At 36.9% G+C, this 15413-nt stretch overlaps 1 long non-coding RNA gene and 1 pseudogene across 1 annotated transcript; both read right to left on the bottom strand.

The window, feature by feature from the left end:
* Positions 1-250: 250 nt before the first annotated feature.
* LOC110696456 lies at positions 251-4047 on the bottom strand (annotated as a pseudogene).
* Positions 4048-10769: 6722 nt separating this feature from the next.
* Positions 10770-12209, bottom strand: LOC110696756. Its single transcript, XR_002506378.1, has 2 exons — positions 12092-12209; positions 10770-10919 (listed from the first exon to the last, which is right to left on the bottom strand). It is a non-coding gene; the product is annotated as an uncharacterized LOC110696756 (long non-coding RNA).
* Positions 12210-15413: the final 3204 nt, after the last annotated feature.

The raw sequence follows: 15413 nt of genomic DNA on the forward strand, positions 1-15413 counted from the left end.
CACATTTGACAATCGTAGGCAAAGAGATAGTCAAGAAGTGTGCAAATGTTCCTCTCGCAATAAAGACTATTGCGGGTCTTCTTTATTCTCAGGATACTCTGCAAGAATGGGAGTCTTTTAGGGACGCAAAACTTAGAATGATGGAACAAGAGGAAAATAGTGTCATTTCAACTTTGAAGCTGAGTTACATTCACCTAACACCACAATTACAACAGTGCTTTGCTTATTATACATTGTTTACAAAGGATTATGAAAAATAAAATACTGCTGGATGGCACAAGGGTTCATTGAGCCGATGGATGGAAGTCTTCAAAATCCCGATGGATGGAAGACTCAAGCAAATCACCCAACAAGATATGAAGAGATCACAGAATATAATAATTTTTTTTATAGATTGAAGAGGGGCAGTGGCATAGTTGGTTTTTAAAATTTAACCACAATTCTCCGGAACCTCATCATACTCGGTTTCTAGCAGAACGCGACTAACATTGGAAGCACCATGCTGAAACAAAAATATGGCGAATAGCCTAATATGACATTAGGAATTTAGTTATGGAGATATCATTGAGTATCTACTTAAAATTAAGGCATATTCATTTCATTAAGAGAAGGTTCATTATGTTTCAGACTATCAGTAGCTATTCGCTAAAAGACTAACTCAGCAAGGAATTCACAAGACACTCCATTTATGTTGCAATCCTTCACAAATTCTTGCAATACACCATGCGACACTCATTGGATAACCTGAGACTGCAAATTTTATGCAGAAAATTGACAATTATTTCAAATTGATGACATAAGAGTGCATTAAAACAAGCAAACAACTAATAGAGCATGCCCATTTTGCTTAGTCGAAAAATGGGAGTATTTATATATTATTATACATTTAATTTAGTCACAAGTAGAGATAGGACTCACTGCACCTAACAATCTTGCATGAAGAGAGAGGGCTCTAATTTATTTTTTCTTAAATAAAAAATAGTTTAAACAACTAGAACCCTAAATTACTTAAAAAGTTTGAATCATAGCATATATACAATGGAAATCTTATAAAGACCATAAAATTAGTAAAAATAATAGTGTACTATTCATATACAAAGTATTATTAACTATACCCAAGACATTCTCACCCTGATCCATTGGGCTTTCACAAATTATTAATCACCGAGGTTGGCAAGTCTAATTCATGAAAGACAACTTGACACCAAAACCTACTCATTTGCACATAAAATTTACAGTGTACTAGAAGGAAAATGATGTAATATACAGCAACCCTTCACTACTATATGAGTTTATCGATGTCTCCACTAACTTTTATGACAGTTCCTGGATGCCTCAATAACTCCCAAAGTCCAACTTATAATAAACCTTAATGAGGATTTAAGAACTAATCCTAAGTAGAATTGTATAGCATACATAATATATAAGAGAGAAGGTTTTCAATAATAGTTTAGAACTAGATTAGTACTCGCGCGTTGCACGGTGGTGATTAGCAATTTTTTTCATATTTCTTTCATATCTTTTGTTGTTGATAACTTTTTAACATGACTTAGCTCGCTTTTTATTTTGTAAAAATAAAGTTTGTTACTCTATAAATATAAAAAAAAAATAAAAAAATACATGTATATCATTCTTTATATTTTTTTAATGATTATAATTTAATGCTACATCATAATATTTACTATGTTATTGAAAATATACTAAAATTTACTAAACTGATGGTTAGAAAAAATATACTATGTATAAAATATTGCATTATCTAATGAGCTCGTACATTTAGAGTGGAAGCACAACAATATTGATGTCAAAGTCAGGTTCGGATTTTTAGTTTCATACCTACTTGGTTCTAGTTTCTAGCAAATAAAATGATAAGAAAAAAAATAAAATAAAAATGATGACATCATATGTAAATTTGGAGGGAAATTTTTTAATGAGAGCTTGACACATAAGACATTTAGGAATTGATGACATCAACATGTTTTGTTTTGGTAATAGTTAATGGATGTTGAGCATCGATAAGGAGGTAAACAAGTGAAGATAGAACTGCAGAAGAAAGGATTAAGTGGAATTTAAATATTGGTTCAGAAAGGAAGAGTGAGCACCAGGCACCATTAGAGATTGAGGGTAAAGGAGAGAAATGGATTGGTAAAGGAAGCCAGGGAAAAAAGGGAGCAAACTCACAAACCAATATCATTAATATAGAACTTGGAACCTCATCTGCTTACAAGTAAAAGCAATAAACTAAGGAAAAAAAAATTATGCAAACTTTAGAACAGTATCCGTGTTGCAAATTTGCAATTAACTCTATTATTCATAGTATTTAAACACCGGTAGATAGCTTCCCAAGTAATCGAACAACATAAGTAACTTCAGGAAAAACTTACTTGATATGTAGTCTTCAACGTACTCATCATCAACCTTTCCATGAGCCATAGCACCAACCTGAACGAGCAAAGGATTAGAAGACACCTAAGTTTTAACTCATATAAATGAATTAATAGACAAAGTTCAGTCCCTTCTGATACATACCACAAACACAAAATTGGAATCATCTTTAACAACATCCACATATTTCTGAATGTCAACCAATTTTTCTGAGCTAAATGAAAAGCCTGAAATATGAACAGCCAAATGTCACTGACTATGGAGGGGGGAATATAGAGATAAAAGTGATCTGAACTCTGAAATTTATTAGACAGGATTACTAGTTTAGAGTAAATCTCACGTATCTTACGAGAATTAAGAGGTAGATACTGAGTTACAGGATTTTTAACCACACGAAAAAGTTTATCTCGTTTGCCAGCAGCAGATATGCTCAGCTTTTGTAACAGTTGCACTGCAATGATAAATGAGAGAGGGTGTTAAGGAGTAACCACACGTCATGCCTTCAGTAGCAAATCACGTAATTAGAGTGACGCATAGAAGTTGATAGAAAGAAGATGCATGACAAAATAATTATAACTCACACATAATGCCAGCAAAACGCTTATATGTTCTTGGAATACGCACGTGAGGTTTACCTCAAAAAGTACACCTTTCTCAGTTTTAACATACACAGATTGAATCCTCCCAGCCTTATTCAAGGGGCTATCCAAAATCATCAGAAGAGCCTGAAATATCATTCATAATCACAACTACTTCAGAAAAACGGCCAGTTACACAAGACAATAATAGCATACATCTTTGAAACCTTCTGAAAATGTCAACAGAAGCACAAATATAATAAATAGAATGAAGTGTATCGTAACATAAAAACTTGTAATATAAACCTGATGAACAATGTATGGCCTGTAATCTGCAGGATTCTTTTTTTGCTTCATCAAAAAATTGGCATGGTCCTCAGAATTCAAAATTTGGTAGGTCTGCAATTACATATGAATATGACATAAGAATTCAGTTAACAACGGCAGCAAAATTCCCGTTCATCTATTAATACCCCTCCCAAACACCATCAACACAATTATCTAGGCCAACCCTCTAATTAATCTTTGCAACATATCCAATCCAATCCCATCCAAGCAACACACAACACAAACAAATAAACATAATGGAAAACAATAGAGCTTAAATATTGTTGATTGACATACCTTCCCTACTTTGGCAACCTCAAGGGAAGCCCTTTCGAGCACGAAAACCGCCCCAGGCTGGCTCATCTGCTTCGTAATAGTAACCGGAATGCCGGGGATATCATCGGCCAAATCTTCTGCTACCTTATCATCTTCAGCTGTTTCCTCAATAGTGGCAGCAGCTGGTACATCCTCTTGTACCATTTCTACTTGCTCATCCTCCTCTTTATCATATTTTTCCTCTCTCTTCTTCCTTTTCTTACCAGCTTTTACTCCCAATGGCCTCGACATTTTCTACATAAATCAATTCCTTTACATTTCAAGCTTATATAATTCTAGCAACTTTAAACTACAAAAATCTGAACTTTTCAAAAATGGGTCCAATTGGGAAAAGGGTAATTAAGAAGGGGAGAAATATAGAAAAATAATTAGATTATACAGTGCTAATTGAGCAATGATAGTACTCAAATAAAAAGTTTTAAAAAAAATGCAGAGAAGAACAAATGTTTAAATACAAAAGAGTTCAATTTCAGTAATAAAAGTATGAGAGGGAGAAAGGTGTACCGTAGTCAACAGCGACTGTGCAGAATCAAGGAAACCCCAGAAGAAGGAAAATTAACAATTTTGAACAATGTTTAGGGTTTATGGAGAAATGAGGGCGGATAATAAGAAATGGTGGATAAAATAAAAATGGGGGTTTAGCTAGGGTTTATTTGGAGAATTGATTAAAGGCCCGAATTTTGGTCCATGCTTTTGGAGGACGACAAGGGTTTTAGGCGAAACCTCTTATTGATTTTTTTTTCGGTTTAAGATTATTTCTGGTAGCATAAGCGAACTAAACCATGTTATACCCTTATACGGTTGGTTTTCTTTTAGTCATGTTATACAATTTGGTTTGGTTTGTAATATGTCTAACCAATATTTATGTTTTCTACTCTCTATATTAGATCTAAAGGGTAACCGTCTCATAAAAAAGTTAAAATAAAAACACTTTTGACGATGATAAGGGCAGTGGCGGATCCAGGATTTGATTATTAGATTGTCCCATCATCGTCCATCGACCGCATAAAGTATCAAAAAATAGTCAAAGTTTGTATAATGAACAACAAAAAAATACATAAAAAAAGTTCATTTCATAAAGGAGGATCATTTTGTGGAGGAGGAGGATTTAGAGCAGGCACTTTTTTAGTAAAAAAACTTGAAATATCTCGAGTTGTTTTTCTTTTCATTCTGAAATTGAAGTTAAAAGTTGAATTAGATAAATCATACAAGAAGGGTTCTCTCAAGGTTATTAAAACTAATAATATCATTAAAAGAATGCCCATTAACCTCAATTTCAGTCCACCCTTCAACCCCAAAACAGTTTAAGTTTCTTTGCAAAATCAGATCATGTTGAAAGTTTGAAACTGAATACAAGTTTACCAATTGAGTAGAAGCTGAGAGTCCAAATGAAGGGACAATGACTCTGTTTCTTCTTAGAATGTTGTAATTATAATGATAAAATGATTAATGAAGAAAATTGTGTAAAATATAAACAGTGGACAGCCAAAGCAGAGAAGTGCACCATGAATCTTATTACAAAATCAATTTTTGCTATTAGGGGCTTTTTCCTCTTTTTGTGAGAATACTACAACAGAAAACAATCAATTATCACATAATCACATTAATGATTTATGAGCTGAAACACATTGCCACAATATAAAATCAAGAAATTTCACCAAAAAAAAAAAAAAAACACAACTAAGGGAGGTCTTGAGGAGAATATAGCCTATGGTCCTATACCAACCTGAAAAAGAGATAGCGAAAACAGGTCTAGATAAACAACAAACATCATCCAATTGCATCAAGGAACTATGCAAATTAAAAATGTACCACCACCCTCATTAAACTCAAACTGACAGTCATAACAAGCAAAGTGTGGACCAACTTAAAAAGACCACTTTCACAAGCAACTTTTACTACTTCCCAACAGAAAGTTGTCCAAATTGCTAGCATAAGCCTGTTATTAGGAACTATGTTGCACGGATACAGATACGAACACGGACACGGACACGATACGGACACGGGAAAACGACAATCCTAAAAATAGGGGACACGGGTACGGCGTATAACAAGACATATAATATATCCAAAAAACGAGAATTTGACAACCTGTTCAATAAAACACTAAAAATTTAGCCTCAAAACACACAAATCTGTTTAAACAAAGTAAATAAACAAAGTGTACGAACATAGTCGCATACATAGGAAGAAATCATCAAACCAAATACATGTCTTAATATTAAGTAGTTTTACAAATCATAAATAAAATAAACATAAGTACTAATAGTTTCATTCTTCACCATCAAGTACATCATCAAAAGTCATACTTTCCATCTCGGGTTCATCAAGTGAAAGCTCGGCCATCTCTAGAATACCTAATGTTATTCCAAGGAATATTACAAAACCTACTGTTATCCTCAGACCTCAGGCATCAAACTTCAATTAAGGAAATACCACATACATAAAAGATTCATGGATCTAATTATGATCAAAATTCAGAAAAGAGGAGTGCATTTTCTGTTACAATTTTCATAATCGACATAGGGGAGAATGAGATCCCAAAGCCCAAACACATCACAAATTTCTACAGCAAAGGGGTTCACCACCCTCGAAAAGAATATTGAACCACAAAACCATGATACAAAATTGCCAATTTAAGCAAAATCGTGAAGGAATGAAATCAAATTAAAACGAGAATGAGAGATTGTGAGGATTACCTGAGAAGGCTGATAGCACCGGCGGCCGACGAGCTAGAGTGGACGGTGGACTGACGGCTGAGAGCACTGACAGCGAGTCGGCGAAGGATTGAAGGAATAGAGTATTAAAGTGCGTGGGTTTCGTGATGACTAAGGTTGCGACGAGTGACGCACTGACGCTGTGACGGTGGATGGTGGGCGACAGTCAGGCGATGTCAGTCGGCGGCGATTTGGGTTGAGCCGTTGAGGTGTGTTTGAGAGTGACGAGAAATAGAGAAGATTGAAAGCAGTAGGGTTTGAGAGTTGAGACAATGAAACTTTGAGGGATTTGGGCTGGAATAGCAAAATGGCGTGTCCAAGTTAAAACGGGTCGTGTCAAATGGAGACACGGTCCGTGTCCATGGAGTATTTTTTTAAGAAAAATTCGGGACACGGATTTTGAAGTGTCGGACACGTGTCGCCCCGTGTCCTACCCGTGTCGGTGTCGGACACGCGTGTCGACTCGGATACCTCTGCTATGTGGCGTGTCCGTGCTTCACAGATTAGGAATAAAGCAGACTAAAATAGAACACAGGCACATCTAGTCTACAAGTAAAATGGCTAGCCAACAATAGTAGTGACATGAAAATAGTATAAAGATCAGTCAATTAAACAACCACCCTAAAATAGGTCAATTTGGGCGAGCAAATTACCGCCCAAACATCAATATACCAAAAATACAAATCTCATTAGAAAACCCGATGCATTAACCCAATTGTAAAAAGCTAATCATTATTGTAGTCTAGTAGAGCTATAGACCTGTAGTTGGCTAGTTGCTAAATCAATCACCTTCAACAATTCCACAACAACCATTGAATAGACGAATTCGAGTAAGCATATTACCACTCAAACATCAATTTATCAAAAGATGAAGCTCATAAGCAAACCTATTGCATCAATTAAAACTAACCTAAAAAAAATCGAATTTCCACAAAGCACGACTGTACGAGCCACGGACAGAGGGACTGACGCCTCACGCTTGACGGAGGAACCTTATACCAGCAACGGCGAGAACACGGACTGACGCAGCACGAAAAATCGGCCGGTGAACGGCGACAGGGCTGCTGCGGCTGGGGTCTGGGGATATCGATTTAGGCGAGTTTGAGACTTAGGGTTTTATAATTTGGGGGAAATGTTCTGAGTTTCTGACTTCAATGTTTTAATTTCTAAATCTTGAAATTGGAAGTGAGGTTGTAAAGCAAAAAAAGAAAAAATTTATGAGTAATAGGATTTGAACCCACATCTCGTGTATGGTGGGGTGTTAAAAAACCACTGGGCTGCAAGCTAAACTTCATGACATGTAGTTTTTTTTTATAATGGGATTTGAAGATAGGTTTCTTGTCACTCAGACGATTCGCCACTAGACGAAAAAGGTAATTTGGCACCGGTTCAAACCCCCCTAAAGCACCGGTTTTGAACCGTTGGGGATTTGAGGGATGCCAAATTCCTAAAAATTTGGCACCGGTTCAAAACCGGTGCCAACTAAAGGCATTAGCACCGGTTAACTGGTGCAAACTACAGGCTTTGGCACCGGTTAACCGGTGCCAACTTCAATGGCGCGAATTTTTTTTTTTAATTATCAACACTATTGGCACCGGTTTTAAGCAAGAACCGATGCCTCTAACTGGGTTTATATTTTTTTTTCGGCAATATAATATAATTATATTAATTATAACATTAGGATATTATATTAATAACAATAATAATTATTATTATTATATTAATAATAATTATTACTATTATAATAATATTAATAATAATAATAATTATTATAATAATATTAATAATAATAATTATTATTATAATAATATTAATAATAATAATTGAAATAATAGCAATACATAAAAATTGATAACAATCCCAAAATATAATACTAATTAGAAAAAAGTGTCATAATTACAAACAATATTAATCAATAATGTGGTACACAAGTTCAAACTGAAATGAAATTTACAAATGAAATGTGATGAAGGACGCCAACATATCTCGAACTTCATGAAGTTCTTCGCTCGTGAACGGACGTTCCGTTTGTCACTTGCAAAACTTGGAATAAACAAAACGTAAATTAGGAGTGAATTACTTATTAGGTTATATATGCATGTAAAAATACATTTACAATTAAGGCCTATTTGACTACTATGATGCCTATTTCCCACGTTTCTTGTCTAGTGAACTCATACTAACACATAACATGTCATTATCACTTATTTATAGGTGGCTAAGGGTTGAAATTACAAGAAAAGAGCAATATAGGGGTTTTAGAACGAATTTTCATCCAAAATGACCCAAGTAAGGCCTATTTGACTACTATGATGCCTATTACAAGATATAGTCAATGGCATACCTCTTCAAGTTGTTGTGTGTCTGTACAGTGATTCACTATGTCAAACATGAATCTCATTACATATAGGCCACAATCAACTCCGTTATCTTGTTGTGCGCACTAGCATAAGGATCAAAGTACATGAATCAAACATGCATAGCAAATTAGCAACATCTTACGCATTGTTTAATTATTACGAAAATCAGAATATCATGTGGCATTACCTTCGGTGATTTCCATGTAGGACCTCGAGGAGATCTACAATTTATCTTCTTCATAACACTGTATAGAAAAGTAAGTTCAAATTTGATTAGTATGATTAATAAATGAGTTAGGTTATGATAATCAAAAACAAGAATTGAAGCTATATTTACTTTTGCAGTATGGACTTCACGAGGAGCTTTCTTGGTTGAGGTGAGCGAACAGAATCAAAAAGGAAGATTATGTTACTGGAAACACAAATCACCAGCAGGGTCCGATGTAAACTACATACATACATTCACAAGAGACAAACAAATCAATAATTAGCAATGTACAACATATAAACTGGGGAAACAAATGAATTTGACATAATCAGACGTACTCCTCATAATATGGGGCGAATATACACTTGTCTCTCGCACGCACTGATTCCTTGATACCCCGTTCAACATAGTACAACACGTCAGCGTGGTTGCCTAAGATTCTAGCAGTGGAGATCTGCTCAGGGCATAACCACCCAATTTGACACGGGGAATCTATCTCCCATAAGTGCTCCTGGATTGCTCTGCATGCATGATAATAGAATGTTAATGGAAAACTTCACGACAATCACCACTAAACTGAATAACAAATTGAGTGTAGTTGAATTACTTGATGCATATTTGAATGAGGGAAATGTTAAGCATTGCACCACTTAGAAATTCCGTCACATCTTCTTTGAATAGCCATGCCATTGTATCCTCATCATAGTGGAACATTTCCTTAGGTAGTGGAACTTCAATGGGGCTGTCACTAGGCAACACGCAAACACGGTTGTGCAGATAAGTTAACTCTTTAGAGATCGATTGAAGCACCGTGTCTTCAACTAGTGGAGTAGCTTGCATAGCTGAACCTCGCGGAGAGCTCTTATTCGATGCTTTTCCACTCACCGAGCCATGTTCACTCCTCTTCTTTGGCATCGGTTGATCAATGCTTTTTGGCCCTCCACCCTCTTCTTTGGAGTTTGGCTTTTCCTCGATGGCTAATATGACAAATCACACAAATGGTTAGAAAAGAATTTCATCCAACTCTTGGGATGAAAATCGGGTATAGAGTAAAGCGTGAACTTTAAATCTTAATTACCTGGTTCATCAACCGTATCCAAGCACATGGTCATTGCACAAAACTACCTTTTGCTGCCCAAAGTGTAGTAAACTCATCCTCCTCTACGGGCACAGGTATTAGGATGTCCTCGAACCCGGCAACCACAGAATTGATCCCGACCGAATAATGTTGTGGCCTAAGCGGTCGCAAATGGACCGTACCTTGTTCGGCCGGTTGTGCACTACCATATGCAATCACATTCAAAGCACCACTATGTGATTTGCCCGGGTGAAGAAGTTCACAACGGGTCTCTTCCTACACGAAAAAAAAGTAAAAAAAAAAGTAAAGAAAAAAAAATAAAAACCAAAACAACATACTAGAACAAAAAACAGCAACAGCGACAAACTGCAATGTTGATGCTGTTGCGGATCTGCTGACTGCAATGCTGATCTGCTCAGCTGTCTGCTGTCCTACTGAATGCACTGCTGTTTTGCTGACTGCACTGCTGTTCTACTGACTGCACTGCTGTTCTGTTGACTGCACTGCTGCTCAGCTGTTCTGATGTGCCTGCTGCTAGGGGTGTACACCGGTCCAAAACTGGACCAGACCTGGACCGGACCTGATTTAACAGGTCTGGTTCCGGGCTAGACCTGAAAAATCAGGTCCGGTCCGGGCTTGGACCTGGATGGACCTGTTTTGTTATTTTTTCGTTTTTTTAATAAATAACCTGTTGGACCTGCATATGGACCTGTTTTGTGATTTTTAGACCTGTTGCATAATTTAATAATTACATACAAACCAAAATTATCATCACAAAACTACATAACGTCTATAAATTCCCAATTCCCAAACACCAAAAATACAAATGAGTCCACCGAAAATACAAATGAATCCACGAAAACTCATAACATTACATTGCAAGAATAAGAATTCGTGGTTCCTTCACTCCCTTGTTAGCCCTGGGCAAGTCTGCAAGAATAAGAACAAGAATAAGTAATTAACTAATGTCCACAAAACTCTCCAAGCCACGAAAACACCACCCAAAGCCATGAAAAACACCACCCTAAGCCATGTAAAACACCACCAGCCATGAAAACACCACCCCAAAACAGAAAAAATAGAAATTAAACAGAAAACACCACCCCGAAGTTCCGAATAACTCCACGGTCTCCACCCCCAAAATAAAAATAGAAAAAACAGAAGAAAAAAAATAAAAAAAAAATAATATGGTATTGCAATCTTGCCTTTTAATATTATGTTGTGGTTGAGAACATATAGACTAAAGAGATATATGGAAGTTAGAATAGTCCACCAACTTAAGTTTAAACCTACCATCTTTTATACTTCATATAAACAACAGTGACAGTGCAGAGTCGCCGAGTACACATCTTCCATACTACAGACTAGTATACATACATATAAATATATAATGGAGTATGCAAAGCTCTCTTGACCACAACACTATAGGAAACAAGCCAAATAATGGTTATTACTGATTATACTTGTTACAAGATACATAACCAGAGAAGGGAAGAACCAGAGAGGCAGAGACTAAGCATAAACCAAAATTTCTTAGCATCAGAGGCTGAATACAAATTCTTCAAGAAATTCTCAGCTAAAGCCTTTTCTGCATCACTACAGCATAATCAGACTATGTTGAATTTACATTTTTCAATAGTTTAGGTCATTAGGTGTTACAACAATAAGAAAAGAGCAATAGAGCGGATCATAATCCGATAATATATACGAAAAAGTAAACATCAAAACTTTTCATAAAGAAAAGTATCAAATTGAGGATTGGTGATAGAATGAGACATAGTTTAACATCATTAAATGTTAAATATTTGTACTTTAAATCGCAATCACAATACTTAAGGTTAAGTTTAACAAACCCAAATTAATCAAAAATCACAAAACCCAGAAATCCAGAATGAACAAAAATTCGACCAAAAAAATCGAAAAAAATAAAACCCACGTATATAAATTTGAACAAAAATTAAACCCACATAAATAAAATTGAATGAAATAAAAACCACATATATAAATTCGAAAAAAAATTAAATAAGAACATGAACACCAATACACCATAATTCGGACAAGAACAAAAGAATAAAGAATAAATTAAACATGCAAAAACTTACCGGAGATTCGCGCGGTGGCTATCTGGCTGAGTGGCTGATGTAGCAAGCCTTGGGCGCCTGGGCGGTGGGCGTCCCCTGAGAGAGTGAGGAAGGCAGGAGGTGTCGCCGAGACAGTGAGAGTGAGGGAGATTGGAGCCTTGGAGGCAAGCAGCGAGTTAGGGGAAGTTAGGGTTAGAAGTTAGAAAAGAAAATAAAAACTGAAGTCTTTTTGATTTTTTTTCCTTTAAAAATGCAATTTTTCTAGGTTTCAGGTCCGGACCTGAAACCCCCGGTTTTAGACCGGGTCCGGACCGGGACCGAACCTGAATCAACGGGTCCGGGTCAGGTCCGGTCCGGATCAGGTCGGTTCAGGTCCGGTCCAGTTTTTGTACACCTCTACCTGCTGCCCTGCTGCCCTACACAGCACTGCACAACAACATAGCAGCAACACAGCGCAGCACGGAAACAGCAATAGCAGCAACATAACAGCAATAGCAGCAACATAAATACAATAGCAGCAACCCAACAACAGCATAACAGCACCAAAACAGCAGCCAAAAAGCAACACAGAAGCAGCAGCACGGAAACAGCAACAATACAACAAAATAGCAGCAGAACGCATACTTTTAGCACGGTCGTGCCACTTCCCAGATCAAGCTACACGGCTGTGCCAAATCTAGCACGGCCGTGCCAAATCTAGCACGCCCGTGCTGAATCCCAGTGAAGCGCACTTAATTCTCTGCCATGCCTGCATGGTCGTGCCACTTCTAGCACGGCCGTGCTGATTTACGAAGGGCAGCCTGCGCAATTGCTTTCTAAATTAAAACATATATATATATAACCCTATTGTGAGGGTTAAGAAGAGACAGTTTTGGAGATAGATTAGAGACGTATTTTTCAGAGAGACTTTGTAGAGAGGTAGAGAGCACTTCCGTAGTTGAGATTCCATACATTTGATCTAGTTAATCGTAGTTTTCCAGATTGATTCGAAGCAAGATTCGTTGGGATTCTTTGTATTATTCATTGACATCGGATATCAAAGTTCCAAACTTTGTCATTGATTCGCATCAATACAATTGGTATTATTCATTCTTGTTTATTAATCAAGCTTTATTATTCCTTAATCAGAATTCATGTTTAGATCTATTATGCTTTTAGAATTCATTATTGCTTTGATTATGAATATGTGTGAGTAGTCTCCTAGCTAAGGTTTCGGGATGAAACCCGGCCTAGGTAATCTATGTAATTGAGGGTTGATTTTGATAAACTGATTGTGATTAAATTGATTATATGCGATTGCATGTTAATTCATTAGGATAGGAGTAGCTAACGTAGAGTCTTGAATTTGATTGCATGTTATTCTTGGTTTGAACAAGAGATTGTGAATTGAGTATTTCATTATTGAATGTGGTTTGATTATGTATCGAGTAATGTTAAGTGCATGAGAAATCCAAGCTTAGTATTGCCCGTTGTCTTCCTACCACATGATATTGATCAGACATATAGTCTTTGCATATCCCGTTTGTCTCTGTGATTCCTTGTTGCTTAGTTACCAATGGTTAGGCGGATTCCCGTTCTCCCTAGTGTCTTAGTTTATTGATTATTTCATCTTATTAGTAGTATTTTAGAACATCATCTTCCATTGATTTCGAACTAGCTTAGGTTTTAGGATTGATTAGCAGTTACTCCTGTTCTTCGTGGACCGAACCTTTATTTGCCATTATACTGGTTATAGGGTGTTTGTATAAGTATTGTTTGATTAAGAGTTAGATTGTAGCGACTGATTTAATGCTTGTCAGCAAGCAAAAAACTTGCCCTAGTATCATTCCAAAACGTGTCAATCAAGCCTGTAGGTACGTCGCTCATACGAAGCGTAATAGGGATTTTGCGCGCACAAATCCCAACTTGAATAGCATACTGACGACGCCATTTGCCTGTAGGTTGGCCTACCCTGTCATACTCCAAGACCATTGGACCGATAGGTTTCTTGAAACTTGTCGTCGGACCCCTAAACTTTTTCTTCGCTGGTGCCTCCATCCCCCCTCCACTTTGATTCTCATGAAATGTCTCAAAATTTGCATTATCGATAGGAGGCGCTTGTTCAGCTGAAATTTCAAACTCATATAGCACACGCTCCAATATATCTTGAGCCTAATCTTCTAGCTCACCCAAATCAGGTTCCTTGTTCACATCATACAGCTCGTCCCCATCCTTAGATGAATCATCATCATCATCCTCTACATCCTCAACTCCAATACGGTATTGATCGTCCGCCATGAGATGTTAAAACCTGTCATTATCAACATAACACGTTATTAGTTGCTGAATTGTAAGGTAAACTTATAATCATATATAAATTGCTGAATTATAATACAAATAAACATAGAAAATGGGGAAGTAAGTTACTTCATTCATTTAAAAGAAAATAAGAAAAATGGGCAAGTAAGTTAACAATTTCATTCATTTTCACCTAAAATGTGATTTAATAATACTTTCTACGCCTACAATTCAAACTAACAGAAAATAGTTACTCAATCTAATATTCCTTCATCGTGGTCTGATCGCATGTAATTGGCTTGGTCGTCTATCTCATTTGGTATAGCAGGTCTAGGAACAGTGAAAGGTGCCGAGTCATCAAACGCATCATATTCTTCCTCATCCTCGACATCTCCAACGCCAAGGATTCTTCTTTTGCCGGCTAGCACAATAGACCATTTTGAGTCGGCTGGGTCAGTTATGTAAAACACTTGCTTAGCTTGAGATGCAAGGATGAATGGTTCCGCACTATCATTCAGGTTGCCAAGATCCACAAGAGTAAAGTCATCATATTTGACGTTACGCCTGATATTATCAACCCACTTACACCGGAAAAGAGCAATTGTGAATTCACAATAATCAAGCTCCCATATTTCTTGAATTCGACCGTAGTATGACAACTCTGCATCAACGGGTGATTTATCCTTAGCACTTGCAAACTCCCTTGACGATGCCACAAGCGTTACACCACTGTTTTGGGTCGAGGATGATTTTAAATCCTGACGCTGAGTCCAAAATGTGTACCCATTTATGTCATATCCCTCAAATGAGCGAACATCATCCCTAGGACCATAAGCAAGCCACCTTACTGTATCTGTGACACTCTCATCCATTCCACCCATCACTCGATCACGGAACCAACTCACAAACTTCTTTTTATGCACCTGCATCAATGCCCTTTCACCTTTCGATGGAAATTCATCACGCAAACTAGCCATGTGCTCGTCTAAATATGGGTGAACATCTGCAACATGGTGTAACACATATATGTGTGCTTGTAAGAACTTATCTCGATCAGGTGACATTC

Source organism: Chenopodium quinoa, unplaced genomic scaffold, assembly GCF_001683475.1.
Source record: "Chenopodium quinoa cultivar QQ74 unplaced genomic scaffold, ASM168347v1, whole genome shotgun sequence".
Taxonomy (NCBI): domain Eukaryota; kingdom Viridiplantae; phylum Streptophyta; class Magnoliopsida; order Caryophyllales; family Amaranthaceae; genus Chenopodium; species Chenopodium quinoa.